General features: G+C 38.5%; 1 protein-coding gene across 4 annotated transcripts in view; it reads left to right on the forward strand.

Moving 5' to 3' along the window:
* HAPLN1 (hyaluronan and proteoglycan link protein 1) overlaps window positions 1–14998 on the forward strand; it is a 74629-nt gene that overhangs the window by 44398 nt on the left and 15233 nt on the right. The gene's annotated exons all lie outside the window — the stretch shown is intronic.

Genomic DNA, 14998 nt, shown 5'->3' on the forward strand with positions numbered 1-14998 from the left:
TTTAACATTTATTCATTTATTTTTGATACACACAACATGAGCAGGGGAGGGGCAGAGTGAGAGAGAGAGACAGAGAATCTGAAGAAGGCTCCAGGCTCTGAGCTGTCAGCACAGAGCCCAGTGCGGAGCTCGAACCATGAAGCAGGACATGATGCCCTGAGTCGAAGTCAGGTGCTTAAATGACTGAGCCATGCAGGCACCCCTCTACTCTACTTATTTTTATGTAATTATGTCCATCTCTGCTTCATGTGTCCATCCACTCCACAAGGGTAGACAGGGATCTTCGTCTGATATATCCAGTCACCTGAACCACTACCTGGCACATAGTAGGTGATCAATACATGTTTGTTGAATAAATGCAAGACCAGAATCCAGGTACTTTTTCTAATCCAGCCCTATTCAGTGTTACCAAAGCCATGAGGTGTCTTTCTAGTTCATGGAATGACAGGCAGTCGATGAGGAGGACGATTGGGAGTGTGGTAGCAAATTTTGTTTGCTCGTATGCATGGCTCCCATCCTGCACACAGCATGTTACGCTCCATGAGAGTCCACCAGAGGCAGGAGGCAGCAATCTTCCTGATGTGTGTAGGCAGCTTTGAAGAGTGTTCGATTTATGTTTGGTCACTGCAGTGCTATCCTGTTCCTTATGTAATATCTGCAGAGTTGGGATCTGGTGGTGCAGAGTGGATCACAATGGGTGGAATGAATTTAATAATGTATGATCACAAACCGTCTGCAGAGCCAAAGTTTAATGTGAGAACGGGATAAGTGTTATTCCAGCTTAATTTTCTCTCTTCCACTTAAAACTCATTTGGACTCTGAGTCTGTCTTGAAAAGTTAAATTAATTCATTTTTGCAGTTTTGAGGCAGAATAATGCTATTTGGCACAAATTTAAAATCCACAAAGATTAAGTGTATTTTCCAAGTCGCACTTACAGAAATACATATACTATTGATAATTCTATCTAGAAACTACTAGCTATAAAATATCAGCAAAGTTAACCATAAAATTATAAAACTTAACAACATCATGAGTATTGAATGAACTTTCTGAAATCTATTAGTTTACGATAGGACATAAAGCCAAATACGATAATAAGAACCAACTACATTAAACACAGGCTTATCATTTGGTCAAACTAAGAATATGAATATAATAAATGAGCCATCAAAAGAAGGAAAATAATCATGTACTGCACACAAATGTACATGCACTTAGTGGGGCTGCTATAAGGGAATACCATAAATCGGCTGGCTTATAAATAACAGAAACTTATTTCTCACAGTTCTGGAGGCTGAGAAGTCCAAAATCATAGCACTGGAATATTTGGTGTCTGATGAGAGCTAGCTTCATGATTCACAGAACAAGGTAGAAAAGAACAAGGTAGCCCTCCTGTCTCTTTTCTATAAGGGCACTAATCCCATTCATGAGGACTCATACTCATGACCTAATCACATACTAAAGGTTCTACCTCTACAAATCATTACTTGGGGATCGGTGTTCAACATATGAAAAAAAATGTTTAAGTTTATTTATTTTGAGAGAGAGAAAGTATGAGTGGGGAGGGGCAGAGAGAGGGGGAAAGAGAGAGAATCCCAAGCAGGCTCCACACTATCAGTGTGGAGCTCGATGCAGAGCTCAAACTCATAAACTGTGAGATCATGACCTGAGCCAAAATCAAGAGTCAGATGCTTACTGACTGAGGCACCCAGCTGTCCTTAACATAGGAATTTTGAGAGCATACAGACATTCTGTCTGTGGCAAGCACCTACTCTTACAGGCATTAGGGACAGAATGATGAACAGAACACACAGTCTTTGTCTTCATGCAGCTTTTTATCCAGTAAGAGGATGAAACAGACATTACTATGAATATAGAACTAAGGACTATGATAACTGATGGAAAAATTATGGAATGCCACAGAGAGAACACCATTACCTACCATTACTTTTATTTAAACAGAAGCATTCAAAAAAGCAGTTTCTTTAAATTACAGATAAAAGTCAAACATGGCAACACCTTTCTTCAACTATATAGTCCTGGATACACACACATTGTATAATTATACATATATACATACGTACTCAATGGTCATGAATAGAAAAGGCAAGGGATGAAATGATTATAGATTAATACATAATTTCTATACATTCCTTAATCCTGATTCAGAAATACGTATATTTTGATACCAACTTTGCATCTGCTAGCCCATGCCCTAGCCTTCTCTGCATTTGTGTGTCCTTTTGAGAAAATCTGAAGTCAGGCACTTGATGAACATTGGCCTCTTTCAAGCAAAGCACTGGGTTATTCTCTGAGGAAGGACAGACCATGTCCTCGGTGAGATTACCAACAAAATTATGGCAACAAAAGGTAACCAAAAAAGAACAAAGTAAGTGTTAAACAGAGGTGGAAACATAGAGAAAAGAGTAAAGAGCTACTAAACAAAAAACTCTTATTGTTTAGAACTTTGTATCCATACTCACTAAAGTTTTTATCACTTAGTAGATTTAAACTCATAAAATACATCTTAAGAATATTTCTAAACTTGTTACTGAGTAACCTAGAATGCTGATTCTATGTTATTCTATAAAGCACATTAAAGCAACACATTTTATAATATTTCCAGGTATAAAAACCTACATTTAAAAATCTCTTGGGCCCGCATGGATGGCTCAGTCGGTTAAGTGTCTGACTTTGGCTCAGGACGTGATCTCACAGTTCGTGGGTTTGAGCCCCATGTCCAGGCTTTGGGCCGACAGCTCAGAGCCTGGAGCCTGCTTCAGATTCAGTGTCTCCCTCTCACTCTGCCCCTCCCCAGTTCTCTCTGTCTCAAAAATAAATAAACATAAAAATTTTTTTTAAATCTCTTCAGGTAGCAACAAATTCACACCAACAGCCATTGCTTTCTCTGTTCCATTCTGGGTGCTGATATGCGCAAATCATGCAGGAAACCAATAATTATTTGGAAACTTTCCCAAATAACTGAGAAAATCCATTTAATACAGAAACCTTTCCCTTCGGTTGCAGTTTTGCAAGAACCAATGTTGACTCAGCTAAAGCACTGACCTATAGCTTAATGGCTTAATGTTAAAGTAATTTCAACATGCTGTTTCTTTGACTTTACTAGATATCAAGAAAAAATAGATTTAGATTTCTTTATTGATTTGGCGCTTTATTTTAAATGCGAGGTAGAAAATTACTGTTTTAGGAGAGTCTTTTGGAATAGAAAAATCTACCAAAATGGTAAAAAGTTAAAATATTCAATTAGGGGTTATCAAACTGATAATATCCAGTGGGGATAAATCTTTGTTATGGAAATATTTTTATTTCAAAATGAAGACAATGAAAGAACAAGAAATGTAAAATTTCTATAAACCTTCAGAAATATTTTATGTATACTCTAGCAGCACTAAACATATGTGCCCTCAAAAATGTAGTCAATACAAAGAATAGGTATTTTAATCTTATTTAAATTACATATGTTGGTTACTTGACTTTTATGCTTACTCAGTGACTAGTTACCACATGTATGAGCTCTGAGTAGTATGTTTTCACACACTTATGGATTATTCTGTGAAGTATATTGAACAACTGAAGTTAAACAAGAATTCTCCAGAACTACCTTTTCCAACCCTGCCCACTCAGAAGGGTCAGGGACATTAAAGATAAAAACACATTGGGGCGCCTGGGTGGCGCAGTCGGTTAAGCGTCCGACTTCAGCCAGGTCACGATCTCGCGGTCCGTGAGTTCGAGCCCCGCGTCGGGCTCTGGGCTGATGGCTCAGAGCCTGGAGCCTGTTTCCGATTCTGTGCCTCCCTCTCTCTCTGCCCCTCCCCCGTTCATACTCTGTCTCTCTCTGTCCCAAAAATAAATAAACGTTGAAAAAAAAATTAAAAAAAAAAAAACACATAAAGTCGACAGTCCATCACATATGAAATTAACAAGGCATGTTAGAACAGGGAGCATTCACGATAGTCAAGTGGGTCAGTTAGGTGAAGAAGGAAAAAAAGGAGTGTCCTACCTTGTTTCTAAAGAGGGATTATAAACTTTAAATAAGAACACCACTGAAAACCTATCCTTGAAGTATGGAGATTCCCACTTCTAGATGATTCTATTTGTAATCGTGCTTGCTTTGCCTTATTCCTGGAAAGCATTGGAAATGATGTCTGTGTATTTGGCTCAGAGTTACAGAGTTATTCACTGAATTATAGTGAAAGCACAGGTGAACAAGAGATGTGGAGGTTGAAGATAGGTAGGTTTCCTTATAAGTCACGATAGGCATTATGTAAATTTCTTATGTTCTTAATTACAGGACTCTATTTTTTCACTATGGATTTTTGATTATCTGTGGCTAATTATGTTGGTAAGAAAAAATAATTAGCATCTTCACACAAGTTTATTTTTCCTGTTTTGTTTTTTTAAGAATAGATGGATAAATTTTAAAGTTTTCTTCCCTAGTGTAATGTGGGTTATGAATAATTATTACTTTCTTTTGAAAAGTATCATAAGTTATACTGATACGTTTTAAATCTCCAAAATCTGCATATAATTATTTTTAATTCTCACTTTGCTTTTTCTTTTATCACACAATCATTAACAAGGAGTCTTGTAGCGTAAAATAATGAAAAGCTGATTAGATGCTTAATACTGTACTTCCCTGAAATGTTTTCAAGGAAACAAAATACCTTATTTTAAAAGATGAATAAAGTAATGGGTTTTTGTAAACTGCCTACAGTATACTAAGATTGTGAGGGGGCCTCCAGGGGGGCATGGGATGAAATGCTGTAGAGGAGAGTCAAGCAGGGTTCTGTGAGCTGAGATCTGAATAGTAAGCAGGAACCAGTCACATCAGAAGCCAGGGACAGAGCACTCCAGGTAGAAAGAGTGAGAAATGAAAATTCTCTGTGATAGGACTAACATGGTGTCTTTAGGCTGGAAAGAAGCTGGAGGCACTGCAGCCTCACAGGGAAGAGGGTGTGATTTAAGATGAGTTGGAAGAGTAGGCAGGAGTGAGACCACATTGCTTTGTATTTGGTCTAGAGTTCAGACTTTATTCTAAAAGCATTTGAAAGTGGTTACAAGGTTTTGAGCAAGACAGTAATGTCATATGGTTTACAAATACAAACGTCCACATTAATACTGAATTATGACGTGCCAAGTGGAAAGGTAAGATATTTAAGAAGGTCTTGAGGTACTTTAGATGAGAAACTATGGTGGTGGAGATGAACCAGTTAGAAAACAAAAGGAGCAGAGATAGATATAGAGATGAAGGGAAAGAGGCACATCAAGCTCAACTTCGAGATTTTGCCTTGAACAAATGAACAGATGGTAGAGGCATAAATAAATGGAGGAAAATTGGGGGAAGAACAGGTTTGGGCAGGGGAAGAGGGACTCGAGTTGTCTATTTGGCATCCAATACATGCCCAGCAGATAGGTGGATTTATTCATTTGGTGCTCAGGGAAAATTACACTGCTAGAAAGTTTTGGAATCGTCAGCACATAGTGCTATTTATAGCCATGGATCAGCTGAGAACACCTAGAGAAGGAGGAAATGCAGGTAGAGATAAGGAGACAGCCCCGTCTGAGCTTCGGAGGTGCTCAATACCAACAGGTAGGGGGAAGGAGGATGCAGATACCACATATTTGCTTCCCAGAGTCTGAATCCTGCTCACTGAAATGCGGTATTTTTTTTTTCATGTAACTTTTTAAAAAATCTAAATTAATTGCAAACATTTTAAAATTGGAGATATTTGCATGAAAATATTCATTTCTAGCATCTGCTAAAAATTCCAAAGACCTGCTGTTTTTCAACCTGCATTCCCGTTGGACAGCATCAGCAGGAATCGGTATCCTGCTCCCCTTCAGAATGGAGCATGCGCTCACCGCAATGGCATGGTCCGTTCCACTCCCTGTTGTTCTCAGCACCTTGGTGTTCCCATCACTTCCCTCAGCCTTGCCCACCTGGGCATTTGTGTTCAACTTACCTTTCATTTGTTTCAGCACTCAACTTAATACTTGACACATTCTCGACTATCAATTTATGATTGTTTATTAACTAAAGAAGCAAAAGGTCCCTTATGCCTCCAGGGCTGACTCTGTGACAGTATTATCTTGATGTCCTGCATACTAAGTGAAGACTTTAACCATACTAGTGTATAAAACCAACAATGTCTTCTCTTCAAATTACGGATAATTTGACCTTACATTTCACCACGAAGTGGAAGTGGTCTGAGCAGAGACAAGTAGATTTGATCTCTACCCCTTTACCACATAAAGCCACATTTCCACTAATTAAAGAGTGTGTGGTTAATTACAGCCTAATGAAGATAAATGACTCATTTTAATGTTTTGGTTTCCCCATACCCTTTGAAAGAAACCTGTAGGACATTTAAAACCCTGAAAAGTATATTTTTATTAGGAATGTCATTCACCCTATTAGTGAAATCTTCAAATTTTATTTTTTATTTTATTTTCCTGTAATGTATTCCTTAATCTCTCTATCACTATGATTTGGTTTAAAATAACAGTAATTAAATACTAGTTCATTATGCATAAAAGTCTTTGATAACATAAATTTAAAATCTGAAAATTGTTAACCAGAGTAGATAACGTTGAGTTGACAACGGAAGTAAGGTTATCTCTAGTCCTGGGGCCAGTTATATTGGATGAAGCAATGGCAATAATATAAGCTAATATTAACATTTAAAACCACTAATTGTGTGTGATCCACAACAGAAAATGCACTACCGCAGTCATCTCGTTTAGGCCTCACCACAGCACTGAATGAAGGTGGTTATCCTCACTGAAGTTGAGAAAGGTTCAAAGCTTGCCCCTGGTCATATGGTTATTAAGGGGGAAGCTGAGATTCAGACTCAGGCAGGTTAATCCTCATGTTCCTAACCCAAACAGGAACCAACTCTTGAAGACTGTTGAGTGAATTAATAGGTGAGAATGGCTCTCATTTTATTGTATTCCGTCGATACAACTATGTTTCAGAAGAAATCAAATCACTACAAAAAAACATTTGGCCTTGGACCCTGAAGAAACTATTCTTATGAACTATTCCTATTTCTTGGAGAAATCCTGCTACCATCGTGATTCTTAAGAGGAGTTAGAGGAGTGAGGTGGAGCAGGGGACAGCTGCCAATGAATACATGCCATCCCTGTCCCCAAGTGAAGACTGTCTGGAACCTCCAGGGAAATTGAGGAGGAGGCAGGAAGAAGTTAGATTCTATAGATGTAGATAGATTTGGGTTTTCTGAAAAGGCTTCAAGGTGGTGGTCCCGGGTGTACTCCTGTCCTGCTAAGAACTACTAGATTAGAAGAATCAAAGAAAGTTGATGAGATGTCAATTTCTCAGGAAGCAATACTTTCTAGGAACTGTCTTCTGAAAGAGCACAGGAAAGAAGCCAATGTGGAAGAGAGAAGCTGGTTTGCATACCTGGCACAATTTGGATCTCAGCAAATGTTGGTTAGTAAGAGTCACTGTGCACTTACGGTGTGCGAGGCACAAGGCTAAGTTCTAAGCGAATTACCTCATCTAACTCACACAAGAATCTAGGAAGAAGGTGGCTTGACTCCATTTTATTCAGGAGGAAACAGAATCACAGAAAGGTTAAGTAACACAATACAAGAGCCCATATGTTTAATCAAAGAATTATAACTACCAAAAACATACATGAACAAATCATGAACATGGAAAAACAAAGCCCACAAAGAACTTAGCAGACAGAGCTAAACACTCTCATCACAACTTACTTCTTCCTGCTAGAAAAACAGAGAAGAGACAGAGTATTTTTCAGGATATTAACACAGTTTCAGGTTTACCTCTGAGAACAAAGATTTTTACACTGCGTTCAATGGATGGATCCCTTAGAGCTACTTGGAGGCTCCTAATACCTGTTTCAAGCAGAGAAGCTCACCTTTTATCAGATATATGTGGCAAAGGTTTGTCTAATATATCCTATGGGAAGAAAAAGTTCCACTGTCCCAAGGGAAAAAAAATTGTTTTTTTTTTTTAATCAAATATTGCCATAGATCAACCTCTAGGCTCTAAAACAATGACAACATTTATCCTAATTTTTTACTATGAAACTTGGATAAGACAATAACACAGTGCACATTCATGATAAACATCACTCAAAACAATACTATATTTTGGTGTGGGCAGTTTCCCATTACAGAATCCATTTAGCTCTAAGGCAAGGAAAGGAAGATGGATATGGTCAATATCTAAGAGAATGCTCCATAGCACATCACATCAGATAATGCAGGTCTTGACAGAAAGGACACGTGCTGTTTAAGGACATCGGGAAGCCACAGTTCTAGGTAATTTGGTTCAGCTGCAGATTGATAGGAGCTAGCAGGGCACAGACTATACAGTAGTTGGAAACAAAGTGGGCCCTGGCAGGAGGTCAGGGCCAATGTGGGGAGAAGTGTATTCTTATAGTGTGTGAGTCCAAATGGCAGGGTCACAGATGGTCACAAACAGCTGTAATCACTTTACAGCAAAGAGTAGACCTCACTTCCCAGATTTCTAGCATTGGACTTACCCTTTATAGTCAAAACTAGACAACAATCAGGACCTTTGTCAATGGCTTGGGAATAGGGAAAATGAAGTAAAACTTTCACGCTTCGAAGACATATTTAAAGGTAACATTTTTATTAACAGGCGCATAGGTCTACAAAAATATACTCCTGCAATCGCACAATATACGGTAGTTGTGGCTACCATCTTCTTGTGCATCTCTCCAGAGATAATTTTGGCAAAGCTTTGCGTTTACTTGTCAATTAAATTTCCCCGACTGTTTTGTTTATTTTTGTATCATTCTATTTAGTGTGGGCATGGGTTATATATTTGCACAGTTCCAAATTTTTTAAATACATGTAAGTGTACACAATGAAAATCTCTCAAGGTTTCTCTCCCAAATATCCACCTTACCTTCCCACAGGCTACCAAAGTTATTAGCTGCTTGTGTTTCTTATAAATCCTTTCAGATACAGTTTAAGCAAATAGAACTATTTCTTTTGAATTTAAGTAAATGGCAAGAAACACACATACCTTTATGTATCTTCAGGTCAGACTTTATTTTTTTTTAATGCTTATTTATTTTTGAGAGAGAGAGAGAGAGAGAGAGAGAGAGAGAGAGAGCAGGGGAGGGACAGAGAAAGAGGGAGACACAGAATACAAAGCAGGCTCCAGGCCCTGAGCTGTGAGCACAGAACCTGTCGCGGGGCTCAAACCCACAAACCATGAGATCATGACCTGAGCTGAAGTCAGACACTTAACCAACTGAGCCAGCCAGGTGCCCCAGGTCAGACTTCAAACTCCAGATGAAAGCAAAGATGGGCTACAGACAAATCCAAGAAGGTCTCAAACTCAGATCGGCTAGTTGAGGACAGGGCAAGAATGGATCATTAGAGCCTGTCCTCTGGCCTTTTCAGGTTGGCTTTTCCTGAAATGCTGAGTCCCGGAGGAGAGGCTCAGCACTCTTTGCATTTAGGAATAGCTGGTGAAGAAACTGAAGCTCTGTCTCTGACAAATTAAAAGCAACCATCCCTCGGAAAGGACACTGAAGGCTGTCTGGGGACCCCGGGGGGCAACCAAGACAGCAGAAAGGGCCCTCATAAAAGTTTTTGATGCACAGCTGACTAGACACAACAGAATCATAGCCAAACAATGGGAGGCTCTGACTCCTGGTGAGCAACTTCAGGAAAAAACTAGAGTCATTCCAGTTTGAAGGAAACAAAATATTCTCAGTTAAATGAGTAAGAGGCTCCTTGCTTTTTTCTGAAATTATGCATCCTACTCAAATGTAATGTCTGAGGTACAGTGAGAAACCAAGATCTCAATTATGTATTCTGCTTAAATATTGGGCTCTTAACAGGTATCTTTAATTGTGTCTGTAAAATGTGTTTATCTTGGAGCTACGTCAGGATATAAAGCAAACCCCGTCACACCCACGTCTCACTGCCATAGCCAGCTGAGGCGCTAGGCAGCACCAGCCCGTGGCGGTCCTAGACCCTTGTTGCCGCCAGGCACTACCTGATGCTGGAGGAACAATGTTAACAAGGCATGGCCTAGAGAGACAGAGCGGTCATTTGCAGCAGATTATGCTAAGCACAGCCATGAAGACAGAAACCCATCTCAGTTGCTCATTCTCCAACAGGTTTGGCTTATATATGGTATTTTCACCGTAAGCGTCTTCACCACAAGCATTTCTGCTGCAGATATTTTCATGGCCTAACTAACTGGCAGTAAGACCACTGTGCCATAAAAAACTACAAAAAAATTTTTTTAAGGCACATTCATTTAAAAGGGCATAATGAGGGGTGCCTGGGTAGCTCAGGTGGTTAAGCATCCAACTCTTGATTTCAGGTCAGGTCATGATCTCATGGTTGGTGAGTTCGAGCCCCACATCAGGTTCTGAGCTGCCAGTGTGGAGTCTGCTTGGGATTCTCTCTGTTCCTACCCTGCGTGTTCTCTCTCTCTCTCTCTCTCTATCTCTCAAAATTAAAAAAAAAAAAAAAACTTTAAAAAAGGGGCATAATTAAATATGAAATAGGAATAACAAAATATGAAATAGGAATAACAAAATAACAAAAAAAATAACAAAATAACAAAATAGGAATAACAAAATATGAAAAAAATAACAAAATAACAAAATAAAAAATAAAAAAAAGACTTTATTACGAAATACAAAATACTTGAATACATTTAAAATGTGTGTATAGTCATGGCAATACGAGCAAAGAACTGATTTTGTTTTGTGGATGCTTCCTAAGCACTTGTCTTCAAAGTCTTTCATTCATAGTATTAGGACTTTTTTTTTTCCCTGTTGATTCAACTCCTTGTTCAGCATCCTGCTTCCTCTTTCTTCTCTACAATCTCTTCCTTCATTAAGAGACTTAACAGTTTCCAAATATGAGGATGCACATCTGTAACTGAGCTTTGTATCACAATAGAAAAGCCTGTTATGTTGTTGTTTGTTCTTGGCATATTGTCACCTGTCCCTTTGAGACATTCCAAAGCTCTATGGGAAACACGGGTTCAAACTCTGTGTCACTGTACGAAGGCTAAAATTTATGTAACATAAAATGGGAGTACTGCATCAACGAAGAAATAAAACCAAACTGTCAACCAGTTGATGAAACCAACAAACTACCAAACCAAAAGTGCAACCAGTTGTTTTTTTTTTAATCTCTTATGGCCAAATTGCCTTTACCATTTATTCATGCAGCTGAATATTTGTAGCAAAAATACTTGCAGCAAGGATGCTTATGGTGAAACTACCTAGAACCAGTCTGTGTGCCCTAACACTAACACCTTCCACAGTGTTAGTCTCACAGATCCAAACCAGCCAAGTGGTAACAAATGTCACAAAAATAAGGAACCATTTTTAAAACCTGTGCAATTTTCTCAAATGACTCATCGTGGAGCTGACAATTGAATTTTTGCCTCCCAGTTTGGAATGCCAGGGAGGAATTAGCTTTTTCTTTGAAGTGATAAAAATTTTTAGAAATACTGGTGGTGGTGGTTACACAACACTGTGAAAGTAATTGATGCCAATGAAATGTATACTTAAAAATGGTTGAAGTGGCAAATTTTATGTACATTTTACCACAATAAAAAGAATTCAAATGATGTTGGTGGAGTTTTTTCTTGGGAGAAGAGTATTTTTAATGCCCTTGTTTAGCCATCTTAAATATGTTCCCCAGTTTTATTGTTTTATTTTTTTTTTTTTTACATTTTATTAATCTAAGAAATCCTCAAGTCTTGAGGCTACTTCATCTATATTGAGAAGTAACCTATACTCTAGTACCCTATTGAGAAAGTAACCAATACTAACACTGGTTATTTTGCAGAATCTGCAATTCACTTTTAAAAGACAGATTTTAAGGGGTGCCTGGGCTCAGTAGGTTAAGCAGGCAACTTCGGCCTAGGTCATGATCTCAGGGTGAGTTCGAGCCCCGCGTCGGGCTCTGTGCTGACAGCTCAGAGCCTGAAGGTGCTTCGGATTCTGTGTCTCCCTCTCTCTCTGCCCTTCCCCAGCTCATGCTGTGTTCTCTCTGTCTCTGAAAAATGAATCAACATGAAAAAAAATTTTTTACAAGGCAAACTTCGATTTGTAACACCTTCTCTTTTTTTCTGTTACATACATTTCTTTGGCAATGAACTGCTAAATAATAATAATAATAATAATACTGACACTTTTAAAGGAACGAAAAACAATGGGTAATAGTCCAATACCATATTTCTAAATTGTTTTTCTGCAACTAATTGCTTTTGTCCTATTGTTTAAAAGACTTCATATAAATTACACAGCAACGCAAAGATCTGTTGTTTGGTCATGCCGATGCTTTCATAATTTGGTGAAACTGAATGATGTCCTCTAGATTTCACAGCAGAATCTGTAAAATAATAATGAGGGCCTGCTGTTTCCCCTGGAGACAACTGTGGTCTTTGAAGGGTATCAAATCTGTCAAGTCACTGTCTTGGACACTAATAGAAATAGGAAATTTCTGTTACTTACAAATTAAACTTTAAAAAAAAAATCCAGTCCTTCCAAAATGAGCATATGTATGTTGCCCAGTTTTATTCTTTCATACTTTTTATTAAAAAAAAAAAGGAAACCAAGCAATTCTCATTCTGATGATCAAAGTTTATTTTTATCCCTTGTTTTTTATTTGCTTTGCAACTGCCTACTTATCAAACAGGCTGATTTAAACATTAATTTCAAGGCACTTAGGTGTTTGCATCCAATGATGAGATTCAAGACTTACCCTAGACAAGATGGGTGCAAAGTTTGTCATGCGCACACTCGATTCCCTTTTCTGTTCTTTTTATCTGCCTTCTCCCCTCTCTAGCTGATGTTTCCTGGCTGACCCCTAACATGATTGCCTGTCACGAGGAGCCTGGCAAGAATCTTAAACTGAATGTTCTCATGAGGCAGACCAGTCAGTCAAACACCCCGAGCTCCTGACTCACTGGCCAGTGCTCCTTCCTACATTTCACTTGTTCTGCAACAGATCACTCTCACCAACGATCCTCAGTGCTATATCATGTGCAGTGTCAATCTTCTAAAAACAAGCAAACAAACAAAAAACCATTGTTCTCAATGCCAGGCTGGGGGTGTAGGCCAATGAACATTGATGGCCCTCAGTCACCCAGTGTGTTACATATTGCACATCTTTCTTAGAGTTCTTTGAATTTCAGCCACAGACTTGTGGCATTGATTACCACAACACCCCAACCTCCCTTCCCAAAAAACAAGAATGGTAGAATTTTATACATTCTGGCAGCCTTGTTAGAAAAATTATTTTGTGGGAAATCAGTGGATTTTTGGTGTCTGTTCAATTCTCAATATTATACCACATAAATCATCACCTACTCACAATGTTGGATTACAAACAAATAGTACCTAAAAAAAAATCAGAAACCTGTAATTCTAAAATACTACGAGATGATGTGCAGGTAACCACAGGAAAAAAAAAAAATTAGAAGTCTCAGTCCCTTGTACAAGGGTTTTGATCTTTGCTCGAACTCTTTAATTTATGAAACACTCAGACCTTGTATTCATTCTGGAACACCTTATGATTATGGAAAACCATACAATAATTTCTACATCTCCTTTATGACACAAGTGGCATTTTGTGTATTTGTCACCCCACATGGCTCATAACTTTATAAGTAAGTAGAACTGTGGAAGGTTAATACATGCCAAAATTAGGCTCAATATCAGGCAATACCATATTTGAGAAATACTGTGCAAAATCTATGCAGTGGGAAGAGTTAGCAGTGAGTGCACGCTTACTTTTGGTCAGACATAATTCTAGGTATAAGAATACTTAATAATATCCCCTATCCCTGTGTATTTGGACATTGGTTTTAACTTTAAAGTGAAAGCCTTCAAAGAATCATGAGACTGCAACCTCGTGGAGCAAGTGTCCTTCCAGGAACTAGGTAGGAGATATTCCCTACACCCTTCAGGCTCTACTGAGCAGTCGACAGCACTTTCCTCCTCCCAGAAAGAAGATACTTGGATGCACTCATTAGGGATGTTGTAGGGGGAAAAAATTACACGTAGGGTAGAGTTGGGTAGATTTACCATTCATCCCTTATGATTCTATGATCCTAAATAAAAAGATAAAGAATAAAATCTAAAGGAAATGCTTAATGAGCTGGATTTATGATTCATTTTAATTAAGCCATTATCCTTATTTTATTATCTATTCCAAGTGGAGGCATTAATGGCTTAAACTTTTCAGTTTCTGAGCATTGGGCTGACTTCTAAATGAAATATATTCATTTTAAAATACTCATTGCTATATGATAAAAATAAAACTACCATCTCTATTCCTCACGCTTTTTATTTTAAAATCTGAATCCTGTGTATGCCATTAAATAAGTAAGGCATGGATCTGTCCAGAGGTGAGTGGGTACTCTTCCTGACCTGTATATGTTAAATGACTGATGGCCAAGGTTTATTCGCTACCTGCCTGCCGCAGGCAGGAAGAATTGCAGAACTTTGTGAAAGGTAGCTTTTGGCAAGTTTCGAAAGCTGTGTGGAGATGAGAAGGCGTGTGTGTCCTAGAGTTTTTCAATTGCTTTCTCATTTTCAAATGTTGCACGTCCTCAAGAGACCTTGTCAAGGTCAAAAGCACAATGAGCTAACCAGGGGAAACCCCAGAGAAAGCCAAGATGTGAAAATAACAGCTGGCTCCCTAGAGAACAGGAGCCTTGCTGGTTTGGCAGGCTTGGACTCTTGCGGTGCTCTCTGGAAGGCTCTCTTGCTCTTGGGGGAGGGAGGAGGGAAACCAAAGGGCAAGAAGAAGAAAGGTGGGAGCACGATAAGATAAACTATAAAACAAAATGTAGCAGAAAGCAAAGACAAGAAGTAGAAGGAGATTTTAAGGGTACAAAAGAACCAGTAATTTTTTGGTTAATCAGAAAATAACATGTAACTTTGGATATACTTTTAACATTCAAGTTTTGAG

This window comes from Herpailurus yagouaroundi, unplaced genomic scaffold (assembly GCF_014898765.1).
Source record: "Herpailurus yagouaroundi ecotype Mexico unplaced genomic scaffold, PumYag 29, whole genome shotgun sequence".
Classification (NCBI taxonomy): domain Eukaryota; kingdom Metazoa; phylum Chordata; class Mammalia; order Carnivora; family Felidae; genus Herpailurus; species Herpailurus yagouaroundi.